General features: G+C 40.2%; 1 pseudogene; it reads right to left on the bottom strand.

The window, feature by feature from the left end:
- Positions 1 to 7933: 7933 nt before the first annotated feature.
- Positions 7934 to 8961, bottom strand: LOC100917806 (annotated as a pseudogene).
- Positions 8962 to 13452: the final 4491 nt, after the last annotated feature.

Below are 13452 nucleotides of genomic sequence, written 5' to 3'. Positions count from 1 at the left end.
AGGTGTATGCAATAATGGAGGACAAGTGTCCCATTTTTTAAAGAGCGTATTTTGTCTTTCAGAGCTGTTTTTTTCCCCAGGACTTTGGTAGTTAGATATAATTGCTGTATCCTTGGGTAAAGCAGGCACTAAGAAAGCCCAACGGAAGGGTTCACAGTTGGCAAAGATAGGGTTTGATGAGTGCAGTAGCAAAGCTTTTTCTAGAATCTTCTGCTCTCCCACACAGTGACTCATCTGTTGGTCAGAGAGACATTCACATCTGTAGAATTAAAAGTTAGCTGGATATACCTTTAATTTAGTTGTCAAAGTTTTGCTGAGCTCAATCAGTCTTTCCCTGGGATTGAGCTGGGGTCATTTCCTACACAGCTTAGTCAATTGTGGTTAGAATGGGGAAAAGGACTAAATGGGCATCATAAGACAGAAGTCAGTATCTTGGAGGAACCTCAGGACCTCAGAGACTATTCAGTTCAACCCACACCTGAACAAGAATCTTCTTTATATAATGGGAGACTGACCAGCCAAGAAAGGGTTTGTGGGAGTGGGTGTATTTGGTGAGCCTATACCTGGAAGTAAGTGATGACATGGACAGAAATCTGGGTCTCAAGGCAGAAAAACCTGAGATCAAATCCAGCCTCAGACACTTAGCAGCTGGGTGACCCTGGGTGGGTTACATTGCCGCTATTTGCCTCAGTTTCCCCAACTGTAAAATGGTGCTCATAATAGCACCAAACTCCCAGGGTTGTTGTAAGGATCAAATGAGATAAACATTGGTAAAAAGCATTTACATGATGCCTCACACACAATAGATGTTTAATAAATGCTTTCTGCCTGGTTCCCTGCTGTGTAGCCCAGTCACTCATGGCCCCGCTAGTGCTTTGGTCTCTTTGTGGCGTCTCTCCTTCCCATTGTTTATGTGAAATAGGACTGGGGCTACCGGAGCCCCTGCCAGAGCAGGCCGGCAGCTGATTCTGGGGCACCCATACAATCTCTAGAAATGATCTGCTCGATCCAGAGTAGCAGGGAATCGATGGCCCAGGAGCCAAGGTGTCATCTTCTGCAAGCACAGGAGTGACTTTGTTCATGGGTTATGCCATATTTGGAAGTGATCTTGGTAGGATGAATGCTTTATGAGAACTGCTTTAAGTACGAGCCCATTTCATCTAAGGTCTAGGGGAGATGGTCCCCATGAGTGGTGTATGGAAATGCTCTAATTTCTCTTCTTAATATATCTTCTTGGCAAATACTCTGTATAAAAACTGATGCTAAGTGGTTAAATGATTCGGGAGTACTAATCACTTGGCTCAATCAGTGATATAAGAAAGGTACTAATTGTAACTGGTGATTTATGTTGGGACAAACACACTAAATGGGTTGCTCAGGATTGGATACCCCAACCTCTCAGGGGTACTCCTAGAATCCTGAGGGGGAAATGTATGAATGAAGGACCCATGTTGTCAGTATAAGTGGGAGTTGGGGTAAAGACCCCCAGAGTCTATACAGAGTCTATACTTACCATATACCCACATATCTTGGGTTTCAACTTCCTTTAGCCATTTTTATTCTGTTTTCCAATACAAATGTTTTCTCTGGCTGAGAAAATAGAAACAAAATAAAAGTTAAATAGGTCTGCATTCTCTCTGTTGTCTATCATCATTTCCCATCTATCCTAGGAAATTGTTCTGTCCCTTCTTTGATCTTCTTTTCTTCAATTTGGTTTTTAACAAATCTCACTTTTGTTGCCATTATCTTTCCCCACTATCTTCTCTTCATTCTGAGCTTTAGTGCCCCAGACGTTATTCTTCCAGCACCACATCACGCTTTGGTATTGATCCTTTGTTAGCTGCCCTTGCTCTCATTACATGTCTTTAAAATCTAAGTTGATTTGATGGATCCCCAAGGCAGTCACATTGGTCTCTCTAAACAGCTTCCACACTTCCCCCTCTTCTAAATTGTTTCATTTTGTTATTTCAGATTTCTTTTTTTTTCAGATTTAATTCTTAAAAGAGTTTCTCATCTCTCCTGGGTGACTTTCCCCTAAAGAATTTTAATCCATAGGATCTTCCCTATTCTCTCTATAAACCTTTTGAAATCTGCTCTCAAAATCTAGGGTACGTGTCAGGCTTTCCTCTTTTTCCTTTTAACAAATGGAGATGAGGTTTGTCAACATCTTGTCAATCAAACTTGTCCTCCTCTTCCTCATTTTCCTATTCTTCCTTCTTCTCTGTCACTTTTGCCTCCTCATTATCATCACCCCCATCAAAGCCCCACCCTTTAACCATGCTATAAAGGTTGAGGACCGGCAGCAGGGATGATATACAGTAGGGGATCCAGGGGCTCTAAGTGTGCTACCCTGGCTATTAAAACATGTCAGGTTCCCTTAAACACAAGAAATTTGGAGTAGTCTGCAGAATATTAAATAGAAACAAAATACAATAGTCTGATGACTTGGCTCAGGTCCGTTTCCATCTAAATCCCACCATAAAAGATCAGGAGTACAAGATAAAGTTGGAAGGGGGGGGGGGAGGGACACTCGCCCTAAAATGCATATTTGAGGAAGGACTGACTAGGCAGAGGAATGGGCCATGGGGGTGTGGTTAACTTTGGGGATGGAGTGGGGTGAGAAGGCCTGCAATGAAGGAATCTAGTCTGAAGTGGAACATGAGCTGGGTTCTAAAAGAAGCCCAAAATTCTAAGAGGCAAAGGCAAGCAGGAAGGGAGAAGGAGGTAAAGAGGAAGATGATGAAGAGGAGAGTATTTGAGGGAAGATTCTGCAAATGGTCTCAGTTTTGAAGAGTGAAGCAAAGTCTTTGGCCAAAAGGGTGAGAAGAAGGGGTGGGTGACGTGGGAGATTGACGGGAGAAGACTTGGAGCAGCAGCTGTGGTGAGATTGATGGGAAATAAATTAGGGAGGAGCAATAAGATTGCTTTACTACAGTGAGTAGCACTGAACGTGAATATAAATATACAAAGAGAAAATCCTCTTTTTGACTTGTAAAGTCCCTTGTGTAGGCCCCCTCCTGCCTTTCTAGCCTTCTTTATAGCTTCCTCCCCACCACAAACTCTGTGATCCAGGAATTGCAGCCTGCTTGCACTTCCATTTCCCACCTCCATACTTTTGCACCAGCTGTCTCCCCACGACTGGAATGTTCTGCCCCTTACTTCTGCCTCTTAATTTACCTGGCATTCTTCAAGACTCATCTCAAGTCTCTACAGGAGACCTTTCTTAGTCCACCCCCCATTACTAATGCTTTGCCCTTTCATCTCCAAATTACTTTCATTTCCTGATTTACCTCAAGTATCTCCTTAGCAACCAACCAACACACACATACACACACATACATTTAGAATTAGCGCTCCTTTCTGAAACAACTCAGAAAATTAAGTTCATCAGAAAACTGAAAGAGAAGTTAGCGACTTCTCTTTTTCAATGAAGACACTCCAAATTACTTGATATGAGTTAGGTGTTATTCAAAATCCAAATAGCAGAGGTATGGATTCCTATAGATTAAGGGTTCTTAACTAGGGATCTGGGAACTTAAAAAGAATTTTGATAGTTGCATGTCAGTAAGACTGGTTAACTTGTAATTTTGAAATTGTATTTCGTGCATTTAAAACTATGATACTGAGAAGGGGGCTGTAGACTTCACCACATGACCAAGTGGTGTGGCACACTAAAACAATTAGGAACCCCCAATCTACTCTGTATACATCCTGTATAAATAATTATGGTCCTAGTTACTTAAATGTTGCTTCCCTCCTTAGAATGTGCCCTCCAAGGGAGCAGAGACCTTTTTCCCCCCTTTCTTTGTATTCCCGGAACTTACCATAAAAGGATTTGTAATATAGATGTGGTGACTTAATAAATGTTTTTTGAAATTGAAGGAAGGTGATAGGATAGGTTAAGGTATAGAAAGAAAGTAGCTAGGTGTCTCAACGGACAGGGCATGGGGCCTGGAGTCAAAAGACCAGAGTTCAACTCTGACCTCAGATTACCAGCTGTGGGATCCTGGGCAAGTCTCAGCATATTTGCAGGAGCACAGTGCAGGAGATAATGACTTATATTTTGGACTTATTAAATTTGAAGTGCTTGTGGGATATTAAGGTGGAGATATTCACCAGGTGGTAGGTGATATAGGATTGGTGCTCACAAAAGAAATGAGTGCTGGGTGTGTAGATTTAGGAATCATCTTCATGGAGAAGACAATGGAACACATGAGAGCTGATAAAATCATGAAGACAGTGTAAAGAAAAAAGGAAAATGGCCCAAGACATTTCCCAGTTAGTGGGCATACATTTATTTTGTTTTCAGTTTTTGCCATCCCCCCCAAAAAAATACGAATGTAAATCTTACTCACCCTTATGTGTACTTCCTCCCTGACCAGAAGACTTTCCTATAATGTGCATTAAGCTATGTCTAGAAATCCATATCCCATTCTCAGATATAATTTTTTGCATAACCGAGGCCTGTGGCCTAATTTATGTGGGCTCCAGTTGAGCTGCTGGTGACCCATGGCACCCCAACTGAAGATGAGAGACAAAAGGAGGTCTTCAGTTTCTTACCGAAGCCTTTATAATATTACTTACTTTCTCTTACTAGCTTCCTTTTTCTGCTAGAGTCTTATTCCTCTTTCTCCTCCTCCTCTTCCTCAAGTTGTTCTCCTTCTGGTCTTCCATTTCCTCAGTTCCTTTTGCTTGATTCCTTCTGAAAGAAATTCCTTCTGAAGTATTAAATGAGTTGATATAAAGTGAGCAAAATTAGGAGAACAAGGTACATAGTAATAACAATGTGTAACAATGATAAACTGCTCTGATTAGCTGCTCTAGAGACAATGATCCAGGACAATTCCAAAGGACTCATAATGAAAAATGCAATCCACCTCCAGAGGGAGAACTGATGAACTCTGAATACAGGTTGAAGCATATTTTTAAAAATTGCTTTATTTTTCTTAGGATTTTTTTGTCTATGTCTTCTTTTACATCATGGTTAATATGTAAATATGTTTTTCATGACTTCACATGTATAATTGATAACAAAGTGTTTGCCTTCTCAAGGAGGGGAGAAGGACAGGAAGGAGAAAGAATTTGGAATTAAAAATAAATTTTTACAACTTATTAGAAAATATTTAACAAAATAAATAAAAATACATTGTGGGGAAAAAGAGCTACCTCATAACCTTTGATCATTTGTCAATTAGGAATTTAGAATAACATCTAGTGGCTCATTCTCTTTGTGATCAGCAATCTCTCCTTTCTCATAATTATCTCATTAATTCCCTGTTCTAACTTCATTCACTCTTTTATAACCTCAGCCTTTTAGTTAAGAATTTAAAGGATGCTCCCACAATGATTTAAATCTCACAATCCATATTCCTTCTCTGTCTCCTTAAGAAAAAAAATTCCTGCATTTTGTCTTGTTGCTCTACCACTTCATTGGGCTATCATGAGGCTCATCTATGATAATGATTGGGAAGATGCTTTGACAAGTATTAAAATATTATTAAAAAAAGAAATTCCTTCTGGAAAAACCTCAAGTTTTTCACTTTAATGTCTAACATGTCTCCTTCAGCTTGTGTCCATCTTCTACTGCTTTAATTTCTCAAGTCCCTCCAGATTCCTCCTCCCCAATTCAATCTGTAATCTTTTTTACAACTCCTTGAATCCTCCAGCTCTCCTTCACAATTCCTTCTGTTTCTTCAGCCCAGTTCCTTCCCCTGCTCTTTCTTCACCCCCACCTCAGTGTTTTTCCTTCCAAAGCCAAAAGTCAAATGACCTAAGTTTGAGTTGCAGTTCTATCACTTATTAGCTATATGACATCAGGCTTACCTGAGTTTCAGTTTTCTCATCTGTCAAATTGGGTGGGATAATAATATATACACTACTGCTCTCAGAGTTTCTGTGAAAGAATATTGCATGAAATAACTGTATGGATATATATACATATGTTGTATTTAACTTCTGCTTTAACATTTAACATGTATTGGCCAACCTGCCATCTGGGGGAAAGGGTGAGGGGAAGGAGGGAAAAAGTTGGAACAAAAGGATTTGCAACTCTCAATGCTGAAAAATTACCCATGCATATATCTTGTAATAAAAAGCTATAATAAAAAAGAGAATATTGCATGAGATAATGTATGCAAAGTGCTTTATAAACTTCAAAGCACTGCATGTTAACTACTTTTTTATTGTACCATGGAAATATGGTATTGCCTTAAAAGGTCTTAGTTCATTTGCTCAAAAAGTTATCAAACTGTGCATACCCTTTGATCCAGCAGTGTTATTACTGGGCTTATATCCCAAAGAGATTTTAAAGGAGGGAAAGGGACCTGTATGTGCACGAATGTTTGTGGCAGCCCTCTTTGTAGTGGCCACAAACTGGAAACTGAATGGATGCCCATCAATTGGAGAATGGCTGAGTAAGATGTAGTATATGAATAGTATGCAATATTATTGTTCTGTAAGCAGTGACCAACAGGATGATTTCAGAAAGGCCTGGAGAGACTTACGTGAACTGATGCTCAGTGAAATGAGCAGAACCAAGAGATCATGAGATACTTCAACAGTGATACTTTATGATGACCAACTCTGATGGATGTGGCCATCTTCAGCAATGAGATGAACCAAATCAGTTCTAATGGAGCAGGAATGACCTGAACCAGCTACACCCAGTGAAAAAACTCTGGGAGATGACTAAGAACCATTACATTGAATTCCCAATCCCTCTATTTTTGTCTGCCTGCATTTTTGATTTCCTTCACAGGCTAATTGTACAATATTTCAGAGTCTGATTCTTTTTGTACAACAAAATAATGTTTTGGTCATGTATACTTATTGTGCATCTAATTTATATTTTAATATATTTAACACCTACTGGTCATCTTGTCATCTAGGGGAGGGGGTGTCGGGAAGGAGGGGAAAAATTGGAGCAAAAGGTTTGGCAATTGTCAGTGCTGTAAAATTACCCATGCATATAACTTGTAAATAAAAAGCTATTTAAAAAAGAATGTATTAAGACCAAAAAAAAAAAAGGCTATTAGTTCAGGTGAGGGAAAGGTTGCTATTCTATGGGGGGAAGGAGAGAAGGTTTCTTAAAGAAGGTGGCATTGGAGCTGAACTTTGAAAAGTATGGGTGGTAACTATGAGCACAATTCATGATGTATTGATCAGTCTTGATTTGGAAGTTCTCCATCATCCTTTGGCTCTTCATTGTCCTTCACCTCTCATATCTAATGAGGCACAAAATCCCATCGATTCAACTTCTGGGACATCTTTCCCATCTATCCCCTTCTTTCCTCAAAGGGCCATCAACCTATCTGAAGAAGTGAATCAGAGCTGCCCACCCAATGATTAAGGCACTTGGAGCTTGGAGGGGCTCTCCAAGATTTAAGGGAGTTTTTGTGGTAGGGGCGTCCAAAATTCTTAATCTAAGGTAGCTCCTCCTCCTTGGAAAATTCTCTAAAAGTCTAAAAACCCATCTAGGAACTTGTGACTTTTTTGATTAATCTTAAACTGAACCAAACCACAATAAGGTTTGTTCAAAGTGTGCTGAACTTTCTAGAGGATCAAGACCGGATTTGTCCCAAAAGAAAGAGCAGTATTTCTGAGTGAAGAGGTAAGCATTTGAGGTGGGCCAGAGTCACTGGAGATAATTGTCTAGCTGGCCATGGCCAGTCAGAGTGGGGGCTTCGCTATTGTTCCCCTCCTCCCTGTTGAGTTTCTCCTTTTATAAGTCATCCTGAATTTAGGTTTTCAATCAATAACTTCTGCTTTAACATGACTGGATCTGAGTTCAGAACAAGAGGGCAGTTAACCCTTCTGTTCTGAAGACATAGGTCATAACTAATAATACACTGTTGTTTCTTTCACAACTTTGTATACTTTAGCCAATTATAATAAAGAAAGACACACAACAAAAGAAGTAAGTTGAGAAAATACACTATAAATTTTATTAAAGGAAAATACCTAACATAATTAGCATCCCACTAATAAGGGAAAGTGGGATAAGACATTTTGTTCATCTGTCTTTTAAATAGCTCTCTCCTCTTCTTATATACAGCTTAATACTTCCTCCTTCTGACGAAATATCTGAAAGTAAAAACAGAAAGAACATAAAAGAAAAAAGGATTAACAAGAGGAATATCTAAAAATGTTTTTTTGGGAGGATGGTGAACAGAAATTTTCACTTACAAGTTGATGGCCTGGAAAACTGGCATCAGTAAAAGCAGACAGTGTGAAGGAAGCTCTTGTTGCTCTTCTCCTCAAATTCCTGCAAGAGCTCATCGATCTCATTCTCCATATCTTCTGTGAGCTGTATACACTGGCAGAGTTCACAAATGAGAAAGGCTCCTAGGATGGCTTCCTCCTGGTCATCTTTTATATCCACATTCACGACATGAACCGGCTGGCAGGTTTCTTGCTCTCTGGAAGTTAGATATTCCACTACCTGGTCATAGACTTTTTCTTCACAGGTAAGGATGAGGTCAAACAAATCTTCGCAATTCTGGAATCGTTCTGGCCCGGGCTTGATCCTCTTGTTTCTGTTCAACATATGCAGAATCCCATTCTGGGTGTAGAGCTTCTTGTCCTTCTTGAGGAGATCGTTGTAAATCTGATCATAAGTTGTCTTGAAGTCATAAATATTTGGCTTGTCTGGCGCCGGCCCTGGGAGTTTCACGCGGCTGCCCGACCCAAAGGATCTGACACTGAATCCCCGTTTAAGGAGGATATTGTGGGCCTCCATACTGCGGTTCTGGTTACTAGAGCACACAACTGCCAGTCGAAGTGGCGATAACGGCATGATGGCAGTAGAGCTAGTAGTGACGATGTCAGTACCGACAAGGGATCAACAACCACAGTGGGGATGTGGGAGAGGGCCCCAAGAGTCTCTTTAAGCCCTAGTTACTGCGGGACCTTGAGACGGCAACCACCTCAGCTCAGCAAGTAAAATGGCTTCTGCCCCACCCGACAGACGTAGCAACGTAAAGGTTAAGGCTAAGTTCGTTGACGAGGTTACGCCGTCACAGAATCTCCGCGCGCTCTGGAATCTCTGTGCGCCCTGGAATCTCTGCGGTCTCTGGAATCACCGCACTCTCTCCAAGCTCTCGGAGCCTCTGTAGCCTTTCTCAAGTAACTTAAGCAGGGTTTTTTCTCACTTCTACCTGGCAATCCTTATTTTCTTTCAAATCTCAGTTCAACAACTGTCTTCTTGCTTTTTCTGATCTTCCGACTGTGAGGACCTCCTCCCTGCCTTGTATTTAAATACTGCCCATATTTCTATGTGTACGAGGCACCTCTCGCAATAAAACGCCCCCCCCCCCCAGGGTACAAATTGGTTTTTTTTTGTCTTCGCCCATCACTTGCCACAGCAACAAGCACATAACAGGTGGTTGATTATATTTGTTGATTGATTCCAGAGGACTATCAGTGAGACATCTTTTCTTCTCTCGGCACAGAGATAATAGGTACAGAATGAGGGACTTTCTCAAGTATGGCTGATGTGTCACACTTGGCTTTTCTGAACTTTGCTGGAGAGGAGAGGAAGCTCTGCCATAGTGAATTAGTGGGTTGGCCTCAGAGTTAGGATTGCCCGAGTTTGGTTCCCATCTCTGACATATACCATGTGACCCTGAACAGATAACAACTTTACAGAACTCCAGATCATTCTTTAAGACTATAAGTTGGGGCAGCTAGGGGGCGCAGTGGACAGAGCACCAGCCCTGAAGTGAGGAGAACCGAGTTCAAATCTGGTCTCAGACACGTAACACTTCCTGGCTGTGGGACCCTGGGCAAATCACTTAACCCCAATTGCCTCAGGAAAAGAGAAGGCTAAGTTGCAGAACATGTGCCAATCTTCATTAAGAGAGTTTTCTCATCCCAAGTTCCCTAAAGGAATCCCATGGAATCACAGATCCGATCCAGAAAAAAAAAAAAGAAAACCTGAAACAATGGAGAGTCATTGGGAATTTAGTGTGATATTTAATAATAATCACCATGTTCAGTGTTCAGTCAAAGGACTTTGGACAGAAAATGCCATCTGCATCCAGAAAAAAAAGAACTATGGAGACTGAATGTAAATGAACACATGCCATGTTCACTTCTTTTTCTATTTTGTTTTTATCTCTCTCATGGTTTTTCCCTTTTGCTCTGATTTTTCTCTCCCGATGTGACTCATAAAGTAATGCGTATTAAAAATAAATTTACTAGAATAAAATAACCATAGCTAACATTTATACCAACACTGCTCAACCCCTTAAAATCTCTTTATTCTTATAGCATTAGGAGGTACGTACTGAAGGTGAAGCTGACAGTGACTTTCCCAATGATTCCTCTCAAAACCTGGTTCCTAGACTAGGCACATTGGGATTTTTTGGGGTGGGAGGATTCTCATTGTGTCATTAAGCAGCCCACTGACCGTAGAGCTGAAGGGAAAGGCTGTTCTTTTTGAATCTCTTTGCCCCAAGCCTGAGCCTAGGAGGCTATAGACAGAAAGAGCAGCAAATTGAGTGAGAGGCTTCACAGAATCTCAAAGTTAGGAGGAACTCCAGAAGACATAGAGATGATGGCCTGGATATGCTGAAGAATCACTTATATAACATGAGCTCCAACATGAACACTCCAGAATCTGCTTGAAATTGTCCATTGATGGCAAACCCACTGCTACCTCTCAAGACAGCCCATTCCACTTTGATACCCATGTCATTTTTAGGAAGGTTTTCCTTAAATCAAACCAAAATCTGCCTCTCTCTCTGACTTCTACTCCACTACTCCTAGTTTCACCCTTTGGGGCAAAGCAGAATAACTCTAAGCCAGGCATGTCTCACTTAAATCTTCACAAGTACTTGGTGTGGAATTCGTGAATTCAATAAGACTTGTTAAACATCTATTTTGTTAGGATAAGGGAAATACAAAATTTAAACAATACAAAGCCTCTGCTTTCCTAAAACTTAGCCTAGCAAAAAGAAAAACCCATTGTCTCCAACATGGGTTTTTGAAGCCCTCCACCCCACTACCTCAAACACTTACTACTTGTATGACCATCAGAAAATCATTCTACCTCTCTGAACCTCATTTCCTTTATCTATAAAGTGAAGATTTAATACCCAGAGTTGTGAGGGTAAAATGAGGCACTACAGATAAAGTACTTTGTAAAACCTTTAAAGTGCTAGATAAATATCTCAATGGACCACCAGATTTTCTGTGTCAACAGTTGACTTAACCCTTCAGTTTAGAACCACTGGTCTCTGAGCTGTGTTGAATTGTTTAGTACATCAACCACTGTAGACACACATAGCTAACTATATAGACAGCGTAGATCATGTGAGGTGCCCCATCTGCTTGTCCACCCTTGCCATCCATCTTACTGCAGTACCCTTAAACAAATCAGTACTACCATGCTGATTCTGGAAAGGGTCTTACCAACTGACTACTCTATGGTCCCACCTAATTCTTCCTATGACTTCTCAAGCCAAAACACCTTCTCTGGCCACCACCCTCTTGTAAATGTCTCCCCTTAATAGACTTTAGATTGAGCTTGAGAAAGGAAGTGACAGAGTCACAAGTGTATTGCCATTTTAGGAGTTGATGAGAATCTGTATAAAGGTAGTGACGGGGGAAGTCACTGATCTGAGAAGGCTTGACAAATGATTCAGTGGTGGGGAAAGATTCCCTTAGAGCAAGGACTACCTTTTCCTTTCTGTATTCCCAAAGTTTAGCCCAGTGCTTGGCACACAGTAAATACTTAAGAAATTCATTTTATTCATTCATTTAACTGTTCTTATTATTCTCCTTCAGTTCTCATATACCAATACTGTTGCTTTCGTCCATGTGAACTTGAACAAGTCCCTTAATCTCTCTAGATTTCAGTCCTTACTTCAGCAAAAGACGGGGCTGGATTAGGATATAGAAGGTCTCTTCCAACCCCTTTAGTAGGGAGTGACAGCTGCTATGATTCTGTGATCTTCTGCTGTTTGAAGACCCCACAGAACAATATATTCTTGTACATCAGAATTTTGTAAACAGAATCCCAATTTTAATATATTTAGTGAATCTTATACTGTTTTAACTGCCACCCAGAAGTATCCATGGAGTAAATTCAAATTTCTCCCTCCATACTACTTTCTGATCAGCAACTGCTTTTCCCAGACTCCACAGACAACAATCCCCTATTAACTGACTATTCAACAAAGTCCCAACCAATAGCCACTTTGCTCACTCCTCCTTTCCCCAGTTTGGAACTAAGTTGCTCTCAGAGTTACATCAATCTGCTCCCCATGTCCCCGCTCATTAACCCAATAGCTTTCCAGCCCAAAGCATCTCTCCCTGGCGACCCCTCACCTTTGTGTGTTGTCTTCTTCTCCAGTGGAATGTAAGCTTTTTCAGGGCAAGGAGCAACATTGATTATAGCCTTTGAAACAAAAAAAACACTTAATAAATGCTTTTTTTATTCATTCACTCATTCAGTATGGCATGTTGTAAAATAAAGAACCCTTTTGTAATATTTTCTATACAGTGATTCTCAGATTGCTTTTGCCCAGTTCTGATTTTCCCCCCTGAGCTCCAGCTTTGTATCACCAATTGTCTATTGGTCATTTTGAACTAGTTGTCCAAGTCAACCTATCCAAAACAGAGCTTCTCCAAATCTCTCCCTTTTCAGAACTGCCCTATTACTTCTTCCAGTCACCCAACTTTTGTAGTCTGTGTCATCCTCAATTGCTTTTCCTCATTCAAACTACAGAGCCCATCAGTTATCAAATCTTGCCATTTCTTTCTCCAGAACATCTCTTACATACACATCCTTGTCTATTTAATGACATAACTATTACCCTAGTTCAAATTTTTATCACGCTATAAATCAACTAGTGCTATAGCCTGCTAATGAGACTCTCTGCCTTTAACATTTCCTTCGAATAACTTCAAAAGTGATTTTCCTAACTTGCCAACTGACTCTTGAGAAGTTTCTTTAGTGAGTAATCATGAACTGATTGTCCATCTTTGTCTTTTTTAATGATTGAATCATGTGACTGCTTTTTAAAAATATGACATCTTATTGTTTAAAATATTAGTACCTGAAGGTCTGTATCCAAAGAGATTTAAAAAAAACAAAAAGAAAAAGGATTTATGTGTACAAAAATATTTGTAGCAGGTCTTTTAGAGGTGCCAAAGAATTGGAAATTAAGAGGATGTCCATCAGTTGAAGAATGACTCAACAAGTTGTTGGAATACTATTGTGCTTTAAGAAATGATGAGCAAAATGCTCTCAGAAAAATCTGAGAAAATTTAAATGAGCTGATGCAAAATGAAATGAACAGAACCAAGAGAACATTGTATACAGTGACAGCAATATTGTATGATGATCTACTTGGAATGACTTAGCTATTCTCAGTAATACAATGATCTAAGACAGTTCTGTAGAACTTATATGATGAAAGGTGATGTCCATCTCCAGAGAAAGAACTG

This window comes from Sarcophilus harrisii, chromosome X (genome assembly GCF_902635505.1).
Source record: "Sarcophilus harrisii chromosome X, mSarHar1.11, whole genome shotgun sequence".
Lineage (NCBI taxonomy): Eukaryota > Metazoa > Chordata > Mammalia > Dasyuromorphia > Dasyuridae > Sarcophilus > Sarcophilus harrisii.
Note: the sequence above shows the minus strand (reverse complement) of the source record. Positions and strands in the feature narration are given on the sequence as shown.